This window comes from Talpa occidentalis, unplaced genomic scaffold, assembly GCF_014898055.3.
Source record: "Talpa occidentalis isolate TD23 unplaced genomic scaffold, MPIMG_talOcc4v2.1 talOcc4.4, whole genome shotgun sequence".
Classification (NCBI taxonomy): domain Eukaryota; kingdom Metazoa; phylum Chordata; class Mammalia; order Eulipotyphla; family Talpidae; genus Talpa; species Talpa occidentalis.
This window is the reverse complement of record NW_023604295.1, coordinates 93,734,428-93,746,479: the sequence shown is the minus strand read 5'-3', so window position 1 is coordinate 93,746,479 and position 12,052 is coordinate 93,734,428.

Below are 12,052 nucleotides of genomic sequence, written 5' to 3'. Positions count from 1 at the left end.
TGCTCTGCTCCCTGCTCTGGCTCTGGTGAATTCTCTCACCCTCCTACGCTTCTGACTGTATCCAGTGCATGTATAAACAAACAAATAAATAAATAAAAATACATGCCTCTTAAAAAAAATAAAAAAATAAAATGTATCTGTCTCATCAACAATTCTAAAACCTTTTAGAGGTTTTGTTTTTAAATAAATGTGTGTGTTTTTGTAATAATACTATGAAGTTTGCTTTTCTCGCTATTGAGACACTATATACTTTGTGTGGTCCTTCTGTGTAATGATTTTCAGACATTAATTATTTTCAAATGTTTTAGAAAGTAGAATCTGGTAAATCGAGTAATGTGTAGAGTTAGAGGCAGATTTTAGCCTTATGAAACTAGTTAATATTGTACTCTTAGTGAGATGTGATTAGTTTTGAGGATAGTTGTCCCTATTTCTCTAGAACTAAAATTCTCCTTTAAACAGTTATTTGCTATTATTGTTAAAGACACATAAATAGGAATCTCAAACACATAAAACTTGTCCCCCCAGGAGATGTTTCTATGACTACATTTGAGAAAAGCAATTAAAAAGAGAGAAAACAGACATCTTTTAACTGTTAAAAAAGGAATACTTGGGTGTTTCTGAAAGGGAGAATTTGAATCTCTTCTTTAACATTTGCCAGCTGTTCCCCTAGACAAATTATTTACATCAATGACATAGTGTCCACATTTGAAAAATATAGAACCTTCTCTGATTTCTTTACAGGTTTACTGGTAGATGGGGTAATGTATGGAAAAACACTTCTTAAGTTGTGAAGGCCATAAAGTATATCGTAATAATGTGTAAATTGATGATTTGCCCAGAGAAAGAAAGGACTCCATTCAAGGATTAAATAATTGGCTTGCTACCTGGCACTGCAAGCCACTAATGACTTTTACTTAAGACTAAACTAGTTTTAGCAGGACTCAGAAAAGCAACATTTTAAGAAAACTTCCTGTGGTTTAGATAAAATTGCCAAAGATGTGATGTGATTCAGCAAGAGAATTTTCCAGTTTGTGGCACTTCATAGGAGAATAGTTTATAATCAGTGGGCGGTGGGAGGGAAATGACAAACTTTTGGAACTATTAGGGTACTTTGGAACTAATAGGGAACTATTACAAATCTATTGTGAAATGAATACAAATTTTGGGGGCCTCCCTGGTGCCACTGCAGCACGATTTCGATCTCCAGCCAGGAAGCTAACCCACGTGGTGCAGCAGACCACTCTTGTCTCGCCCACTGCTCCCCTCAGCAGTGTATTTCAGTCAATCTGCCTATTCTGCTACACTCTCTGTCACTGGTGAATCCTCTCAATGCCCACCTCCTCCCTCCCCACCTCCCCCCGCCATTGCACCTCTGGCCTAGACCCCAGCTCTTGTATACATAAATAAATAAAATAAATCTTTAAAAAAATATAAATTTTTGAAGCTTAATTTTTCCATCTTTTGTTAAAATATCAAAAGAAAAAATGTTGGTTACCATGATACTGTGGTATGGCTGCTTGTGTTCAACTCATGGTTTCATTTGAAATCTTTTCATTTGTCTGATCAAAATTAAATGCAAACAGTATAACAAGTTTCTTTTCTTCCAAGGTAATGCTTGTTTATTCCCATCAAGAATGTAGTAACATTCCAAAGATGTGTCTTAAATCTTATCAACAGTTCTCAAAAGAGTTAACACAATGGAGGCTGATATGACAACATACACAAGCTCTTAATTAAATAATGCACCACATTATCTCTATCTTCCTCGCTGGAAAGAAACGATACCAGTAAAAATGGTAGCAAATCAGGTGATGAGTTTGCCTAGCTTGGTAGAACGTGAGTCTTAGGCAAGAATTTAGGTGTGGGACGGGAGGTGCTAGGAAACAAATTCCTAGGTGGGTCCAGGCATTTTCTTTGCCCTTTTTGATACTAAATAAAACTTTCCAGAAGTAATTTATAAACATATACCCATTAAAACACCCTTCTCCCTCCACCCCAACTCTTCTTAAAATAAATAGCCACTATTAATGCTGGATCGCATTCAGGTAAGCACATAAACAGATTTTTTTTTTTTTCATGTACTAAAGATCATGCTAACTACCTAATATGGATAATAATATTGACAATTCTTAACTGCATTTATTTTTTTTCATGATAGGCCTTGAAGCCTATATAAATAGATCTATTTCATTCTTCAAAATCAGGGCTTGGCAAACAGTTTCATTAAAGCCAAATAGTAAATACTTCAGACTTTGCCAGCCATGTGATCTTTGTTGCAGTTGCTGAATTCCACCCATTGCTTAGTCCAAAGGCAGCCATGGAGACTGCACAAAGCTCACGAGACAATAATGCTTTATTTGCAAAAATGTGGCAGGTTTGACTCATGGTCATAGTTTGCTGACCCCTTGTCTAAATTTTCACATGGTATTTCTGTGTGAATATATAGTTGTGCTTTAACTCTAGTTAATCATGTTCAATTTTTCACTGTTAAATACTGCTGTTAGAAATATCCTTATACAAATAAACCCTGCACATGTATGAGTATTTCTGTAGGATGTGAAATTCCCAGGTCTTATGTTTGCATTTTTAAATATGTAAATATAGTTTCAAATTCTCAAAAGACCTTTACCAACTTACAGTTCCCAAAACAGTACAGAGAATGTCAACACTAGCTATTCTTGATTTGTTGTTATTTTTACCAATAGCATGGGTAAACTAAGTACTATGTAACTGCTTACTCATTAGCTAATGATGTTTGAGAGAACTAATATCAACTCCCTTCCTGCCTGATTTAGAATAAATTGAAAGACAAATGCAGGAATCAAGAAAATGGAGAATATTATCTATGCTTTTGATTAAACTGCTGGACAGCATGGCCTATATCCATGGTAACAATAGTTTTCCAAATACCATATTCCAGAATTAATATTCCCCACTTTTATCACAGGCAGAGCTGGAAAACAACAGAACTTCTGCTATTGGCAGTTTCCCCTTGGAAAATGTACATGGAGAAGCAGAGAATTTGTGATTCATAAGACAGTCATATCCCAGAAGGAAAGAGAAAGTGGCTGTCCACTTCTTTTTCACAAATTCATCAGTTAGATGAGTCATGGGGGAAGGGAAAAAGAGAGATCAGGAGTGCCACTCTTACGCAGTGCTTTCACTTGAAGACACAAAGTAGAATGCCAATGACAAACCAACATTCCTGTTCCAGCCTTAGTGAGACTGGTCATCTTTCCTGAGTTCGATAGCCATTTATTTTCTTGTGTGAATTGTTCTTATGCTTGGCCCATTTTTTAAATTTATTTTTATATCAATTATAAGTTTCAAGTGTGCATTTAACTGTACTAAAGGTCCAACTCTACCCCTCACTATACCATTGTCTCCTTTGTCTCAAATTGTCAAACTAGTTATCCCACTCTCTTCCGGTAACCACTAATTGTGCATATAGGTCAAAAGTTTATTTTTGTTTTATTCAACTGTTTATTTTCTCTATATACCACATAGGAATGAAATCATATGATGTTTGTCTTTTTTCCTTGTTTTCAATTTTGTTTACTTTATAATTTTTAATTGTATTTGTAACATTGGTTTATAACACTATATGTGATTTAGAATCATTCTATTATAACTTCTCAAATTCATATCACACACCACACCCACCACCAAGGAGGCAGCCATAGTCCTTCAGAGTTCATTGTACCCCTTTCCTCTGCGTTTTTCTGTCTTCCCATCATATAGTCTCAATGCCACAGTCAGATTTCTAGGGTTGATTATTGGTTTGGCTTTGTCTACTTCTTATTTGTCTATGCTAAACAGAGAAGTGAAACCATCCCATATTTGTCTTTCACCTTCTGAACTTTGCTTGAAATTATCCCCTGTAGTTCCATCCACGTTGTCACCAATGGAAAGACTTGATCTATTGTTTGTAGCTGAATAGTATTCCATCGTGTTTATGTAACCCATCTCCCCAATCCACTTCGCTGTCCTAAGACACTTGCATTGTTTCCATAATTTGGTTACTGTAAATAGTGCTACAAAGAACATGGAAATTAAAGTTTCCCTTTGAATTAGTGTTTTTTAAAATTATTTATTTATTTATTCCTTCATTCCTTCATTCATTCATTCATTCAAGCACTGGGTACAGTCAGAAGTGCTGGAGGGTGAGAGAATTCATCAGAGCCACAGTGGGGAACAGAACAGCCAGACTGACGAAATACACTGCTCAGGGGAGTAGCGGGTGTGGCAGGAGAGGTCTGCGCGCCATGTGGGACACTCGCTGGCTGCCGGGGATCAAACCAGTGCTGCAGAGGCTGCAGGCAGTTTCGCAGCCCAGCGCTCAACCACTGCGTCACCAGGGGAGGCCCTGAATTAGTGTTTTTGCATTCTTCAGGTACATATACCTAGAAGTGGAATTGCTGGATCATATAGTAGATCTATGTTTAATATTTTGAGAAACCCAATACTGTTTACTATGAGAATGGACCAATGTACATTCCCACCAACAGTGTATGAGAATTCCTTTCTCTCTACTCACCAGCACTTGTTATTTCTGGTCTTTTTGATATGGGCTATTCTCAGTGGTGTAAGATGCTATCTCATTGTGGTTTTGATTTATATTTCCATGATGATAAGTGAGGATGAACATTTTTTCATGGATCTATTGGCCATCTGTATATCTTTGGAGAAAATATCTACTTAGCTCTTATATCCATTTTTTGATTGGGATCTTTGTTTTCCTTTTAATTAGTTGTATGAGTTCTTTATGTATCTTGGAGATCAGTCTTTTGTCAGATGTATGATATGCCAATGTTTTCTCCCATTCAGTTAGCTGTGTTTTTGTTTTACTGATAATTTCTTTTGCCATGAAGTTTACATTTGCTTTTGTTTCTCTTGCTATTGGAGTTAAGTCTAAAAATACATCCCTGAAGAAAATATTGTGGTGTGTTTTACCTATGTTTTCTTCAATGCATTTTATGGTTTTGTATCTCGCATCCAAGTCTTCAATTCATTTTCAGTTAATGTTTGTATAAGGTATGAGATGGTAATCTAGTTTTGTTCTTCTGTATGTGGCTGTCCAGTTTGCCTAATAACATTATTAGAGACTTTCCTCCCTCCATTATCAGATCTTGTCTCCTTTGCTATAAATTAGTTGTCTCTGTGTATGTGGTTTTATTTCTGGGCTTTCCATTCTGAACCGTTGATCTGTGTACCTGTGTTTATTCTGACAAAAAGCTGTTTAAATTGCTATCATTTTGCAGTGTAGTCTGAAGCTGGGAAATATGATACCTTCATTTTTGTTCTTTTTTTCTCAGTGGTGTTTTGCTAGTCAGTCTTTTTAGTTCAAGTGAATTTCATGATTTTTTGGGTTCTATTTCTGTAAAGAATGCTATTGATGTAGTTTCTAACTCATGGCATTTTCTCACCTATCATGACTTCACTGCTGACTCTTTATAAATTTACTTTTATAATCTTACCTTTAATTTGTGGATACAGTCTTAAAATAGCAAGCTTTCCACACTTCCTGATTGTTCACTATTTCTGTCCTTTTTCTTGCCTCTATTTGCATGTAGATTATTATGTATTTTTGGAACCTCTTCATATAATGTGTTTGCTATTTTCTCCAGTATCAACCTGATCAGCTGGACCTAGTAGGGCAGGTTAGATGGGTCAGTGTGAGACAGCGCTTCTCAGGAATGCCTCCTTGCTAGTTAGAAGCTGCCCTACACAACATACAGCACATTCTCTCACATGTGGACTCCAGTCTCTATAAGGGGAAGTCAAAATGCTGGCAATGCCTGGATTGTAGACATTTAAATACAAGACAAGCTAACCATAAAAAGAAATGGTCACGTCACTCTTTGCAAAAGATAATATAACATCAAGGCACTACAGGAGACCTTTAGAAACCTCTAACTCACTATTCTGTTTTTAAACTTTAGGACTGAAAGGATGTTAGAAGTTTAGTCCAGTAGTCTTTGAAATTATTATAAGCTGTGGAAAACTCAAAATTCCCTATGAATCCCCAATGGAGAAGACAGATAAATGCAAACTTTATCTGACAGATACTCACCTATGCCAGTCTCTGGGTGGCCCCAAATGAGGCACCTCCTTAGAACTTTATTGCTTTGAAAAATAGTCTAAATGTCTTTCAGCTCATTTGGTTTCTTCACTTGACACATGAAAAATGAAACCAGGGGCCTCCCCTGGTGGCACAGGCATTTGAGCTCAGCGCTGTGAAGCTGTCAGCAGACTCTGCAGTGCCGGTTCGATCCCTGCCGGCCCGGTGAGGGTCCCACATGGCATGGCAGACCTCTCCTGGAGCGACTGCTGCTCCCCTCAGCAGTGCATTTCGTCAGTCTGCCTGTTCAGTCACTCTATCTCTGGTGAATCCTCTCACCCTCCCGCAGATCTGGCCTGTACCCCAGCTCTTGTATAAATAAATAATTAAATAAATAAATCTTAAAAAAAAGAAAAGAAAAATGAAACCAGGAGTGTTTCAGGTCACACTACAAGGCAGTAGTGGGGGCAGTGGTGTCCTGCTCCACCTCGTGCCTTCTTTCCACTGCATGTCTTATTCTTACCCCATCAACTTCCTCTCAATAATCTTGCATGATTTAAGTCCATAGCACCAGTATTTGAAGATCTCCTACCCATCCTAATTTTGTTAAGATTTGTTTTAAAAGGATATGCTTTTTATACTTCTTGTGGTAGGATAATGAATATTAAAAAGGAGTTGAAAATAAATGGATGAGGCAGTATCTAAAAAATTGATTAATCTTTTTATGGTAACCATAATATAAATCTAAATTAGTAGATATAGAAGCATTTTTAAATTTCTTCCTTCATTCTAATGTTCTTATGATGCAAATTTTTCTCAAGTACAGATATTTCAGTCTTGATTTTGAGAAAATGACTTGTTCACTCTTAAAAGAATTCATAAAACTAAGTTCTGCATTTTAAATATGTTGTCACCATCTCTGAAATTTAAATGAATCTTGGCAATCATGGGGAAAATTGTTAAGTTTTCTAGACCGTTAGCAATGCTTTTGTTATTCTGACAAGCTGGTCAGACTGTCCAAAACATATTTAGGTAAATTTGGTCCCTGGTGAAAAAATTCTTTGGAGAAAAAAAAAAAAAACCTTTTAAGAAAACAATTTAGTAGTTTTAATCCCACCTGGAATTCCTAGCAGTCTTTCTCCATAAGTGTTTTTACTCTATTAGCACTACTTTAATTAAGAAACAGTTAACTACTGCTTTTTAAAATATTTCATTATATAGGGATAAAAATGATATTAGAAAGTATGAATTCAAAACATCAGCTTTTTATTTACCCTTCATGTATGGTTTTAATAAAAATTCTAAATATAAGTTTTGACAACCACCAAAAGTAACATTCATATCTGTCTTGTGTTTCCTTTTAAAATACTCTTAAGTCACATGTTAGGAAATGACCCATCAGATGAGATTAGCTTTTGAGTTTACATTCCACCTCAAGTTATATTTAGTGCTACTGGCAAAAGATTTTATGGGTCTGCAGATCTTTCAACTTTGTTCAAGTTTTTGGCAGGATTTTTTCAGTGTGTAAGATATTTGTTTCCTCTTGGCAACTTTCTGACAACTTGATGCTTTCAAAAATGTATGTCTGTGCTGTGATCTTCAATACTTGCTTGCACCATTTTATTTTTTGACACTAAAAAGTTAACTTGTACAAGGCCTTGAGCTGAACAAAATATATGCTCATACGTGTTGGGATGTCTGAGAGGTTGTCCTTTCTTTAGAGGGCATTTCTATTTGAGGATAAATACACCTAACATTATATCTGTGAGATCCTGGAAAAAGAAGAAGAGTTGTGGTCACAGCAACTCATCCTTCATCTACTTGCCACCTGTCCTCTACCAGATCAAGAAGTACGGGAACAGTTTTCAGCCTGGCTGCTACCAAATAAGAGATTGCTAGAAATCATTTTTGAAGGATAGGAATTTGAAGAAGCAAGACACACCCATTATTTTTTTTCTTCTGTTTAAATATCATGTTTGGAGAAGAAAAATTATTTTTACCACTTTAATATAACATAAAAGGACATTTGTATGTGCTATCTCATTATAGCTAGCCATCAGTTCATTAGTTTACTTCCAGTTAAAAGTTTGGGAAAATGCTGATTTCTCCTTTTTCCTTGTATAGCATTTGCCTTGTAAATAAATGTGCATTTCTAGTCAGTAGCAAGTTAACTGAGTGAAAGAGAATGTTTAGGACATTCCTTTGACCTCTACTGAGATTAAAAAATTCCAATTGTGTGTTTTACTCTGCAGGATGCAAGGATATAGTCCTTGACAAATGTTTCCAATGTGATTTCCATATAGACTCCACGGTCTTAAAAAAACTCTTTTTAAACCTTCTTCTTGCAATGTTCCAGATTTAAATTCCATCTGTACCTACCTTTAAGCTCCTTTCTGGCCACTCGAGAACTGAGTCACCACAAATAACCTCCTTGATCTTTGAGGCTGGGTCAAGCTTGGAAGATAACATAAGAAAATGTCTCATCCTTAACGATGCATTAGCTCTTTGGAGTTCATTCTAGATGTTCTTTGCTGAGAGCTACTACGTTGTCTCCCTCGATCTTCGTCTTAGACACTGGTGCACCAAAGCCAGCTCGGCTGCAAACCTCAAGGCAAAGACTCCGCTGCTGTTCAACTGATTTGGCAGAGATTGAAAAACTGCTGTTTTGCCCTGATAAAACTACTATTGCCTAGGGAATAAAATTAAGGATTATATAGTCTCAAAACATGTTTAGGCATTTTAAGGATGTTCTATCTAATTCATAAAAAAATAAGTTCGATGAATTTTAATTCATAGTATTGAATTTTAAGATTTATGGCATGTACCAAGTTTTAGAGAAAGGTGATGTGATTCGAATGTCAGGGTATTTATTATCGAAGCCTTTCTTTACCATTGGTGAACTGAGTAATCGGGGAAAATCACTTTGTTTCTTTGGTTTTCAACTTTCTCCTCTTCAGAAGAACTAAGGTTAAATTATTCCTAAAGACATTTTCAGCTGCAGTTTTCTATAATTTCAAGTTGATATAAATTTATAGTGGATCTTCAGAATATACTTATGCATTGTATTTTAGAATTCTCAAAAATCCCTGTTCTAAAATAATAAATACTGCTTGTTCTAAAATAGTAAATATTGTACAATTGGTTAAGTCAATTGGGATGTGACAGGAAGTGACCACTCATAAATCCAGTGTGCAGTGTGAGGAAGGAAGGCATGTATGAACAGCCTGCTGGAGGATGTGGAGTGTTTTTTTTTTTTCCCCACATAAAACATCTGGGGTGTAGATATCAAAGGTGCAGGGTGTGAGAAAATTCACCAGAGACAGAGTAGGGAGCAGAACAGGCGGATCTACTGAAATACACTGCTAAGGGGAACAGAGAGTGAGACAGGAGAGGTTTGCTGCACCATATGTGGGTTAGTTCCCTGGCTGGGGATGAAACTCAGGCCATAGTGGTGACACTTAACCCCTAGGCCACCAGCAAGGCCCCTGAGGATGTGTTTTGTAAACTGTAGTGGGTCATAGCAGATTTTGTGAGAAATATGTTATTGAAGAAAGTAAAACCAAGATAATGTTCTTAGACTTATTTTTCCATATTTTCCTGTGAACTTAAATAAAATATTTTTACTTTCAGAGGCATTTGTGTGGGAATGTTCTTTGTTAGGATAGGGTGTGACTTTGATAGAAACAAATGTGGAGGATTATCTAGTTGCTAACTAAGTGCATTCTTTAGAATTTAGTAAAATTATATTTTTACCAAACTATTTTTAAACGGTTATAAAATTGTGTTTCCTTTGAACATACTTCTAAGTCTCTAAATAGCTGTGTGTTCTATTAGATTCTAAACTCATTAAGATTCCCATAAGATTTTTCTCAATTATTTGTAAGACAAAATCATATTCACATTTGAAATAGGACATGAATGTTTCCCTGTGGGAAAGATGCAATGAATATTACCACTTCCCTTTCTTAGTTTATTTTTCCTTGTGGTACTTTCTGTCATCTATATACAATGTATTTCAGTTGTTTATTTGTTTATTGGCACTTTCCCCATCACTCCCATATGTAGCTGCTGCAAGAGAAGTGATTTTCATTTATTTTGTTCACTGTTTTTTCCCCAGTGGCAAGCACTATAAAGTGACTTGGGAGGAGGAAGTTCAAGGTGGAGATGAGGACAATGCCAGGCTCACCTCCTTTCATGAGCATATATGTTGCATATATGTTACATGCAACTACATTTGGAGCAATTCCCTTTATTTTTTTTTTTTTTTTTTTTCAAAGTGAAGATTTGTTTTATTGAAACATCAATGCAATTGATAAGGTCTTAACTAGACTGATGATATTACCAATATGAGAGGTGAAAGGTTAACAAAATCAGATGTTAAAAATATTGTACATGTAAAATAAGATGATTTTTTGTATATTAACCCATTTGCTATCTTTAGTGAAATAGATTTTCTTGAAAAATACAACTTGTAAACACATGATCTAAAACAGAAATTCTTTTTTTTTTTTTTTTTTTTTTTTTTTTTTAATAAATTTTATTGTTATATTCCCCATACAATTGCAGCCTCCCCATTCTGACCCCAATCCCTCCCCTCCCACCCCCGCCCCCCTAAAAGTGTCTCTGGTTCATAGATTTTGTTGATTTTGATTTTCACTTTCTTGTAGTTATTCATTTTCCTGGTCCCTTATTTAAGTTTTCTCTAGATTCCTGCTATGAGTGAGACCATCCGGTATTTTTCTTTTTCTTTTTGGCTTATTTCGCTGAGCATGATCCCTTCCAGCGCCATCCATGTTGCTGCAAATTGCATGTGTTTATCTTTTTTGAATGCTGAGTAATATTCCATGGTGTATATGGACCACATCTTCTTGATCCAGTCATCTATTTTTGGGCATTTGGGTTGTTTCCAAAGCTTAGCTATTGTAAACAGTGCTGCTATAAACATAGGGGTGCAGGTGCTCTTTGGAATTGATGTTTCTGTGTCCTTTGGGTAAATACCTAGGAGTGGAATTGCTGGATCATATGGAAGCTCTATGTTTAGTAGGTCCAGAAATCTCCACACAGCTCTCCACAGTGGTTGGACCAGTTTGCACTCCCACCAACAGTGCAGAAGAGTTCCTTTTTCTCCACACCCTCGCCAACATTTGTTGTTGCTAGTTTTTTTAATATGTGCCATTCTCACTGGTGTAAGATGGTATCTCATGGTAGTTTTGATTTGCATTTCCCTGATGACAAGTGATGTTGAACATTTTTTCATATGCCTGTTGGCCATTTGCATTTCCTCTTCAGAGAAGTTTCTTTTAAGCTCTTCTGCCCATTTTTTGACTGGATTATTTTCTTTGTTGTTGTTGAGTCTCATCAGCTCTTTGCAGATTTTTGTGATCAGTCCTTTATCATTAGTGTTGGGTGCAAAAATGTTCTCCCAGTTGGTGGGGTTTCTCTTTGTTTTTGTTATTGTCTCTTTTGCTGTGCAAAAGCTCTTTAATTTGATGTAGTCCCAGCTGTTTATCTTTGCCTTCACTATCACTGCTTTGGGTGATGTGTCTGTAAAGATGTCTTTGATGTGCAAATCACGTAGTGTTTCGCCTATATTTCCTTCTATATATTTTATGGTTTCAGGTCTTATCTCTAGTTCTTTAATCCATTTTGAGTTAATTTTTGTGTATGGTGTGAGGTGGTGGTCAAGCTTCATTCTTTTGCATGTAGCGACCCAGTTTTCCCAGCACCATTTATTGAACAAACTTTCTTTGCTCCAATGCATATTCTTTGCTCCTTTGTCAAAGATTAGTTGACCATAAATCTGTGGGTTTATTTCTGGATTTTCTATTCGATTCCATTGGTCTGTATGTCTGTTCTTGTTCCAATACCATGCAGTTTTGATGATTATGGCTTTGTAGTATAGTTTGAAGTCTGGGAGTCTGATGCCTCCATTCCCTTCTTTTTTTTTCAGGAGAGCTTTGGCTATTCGGGGTTTTTGGTGATTCCATATGA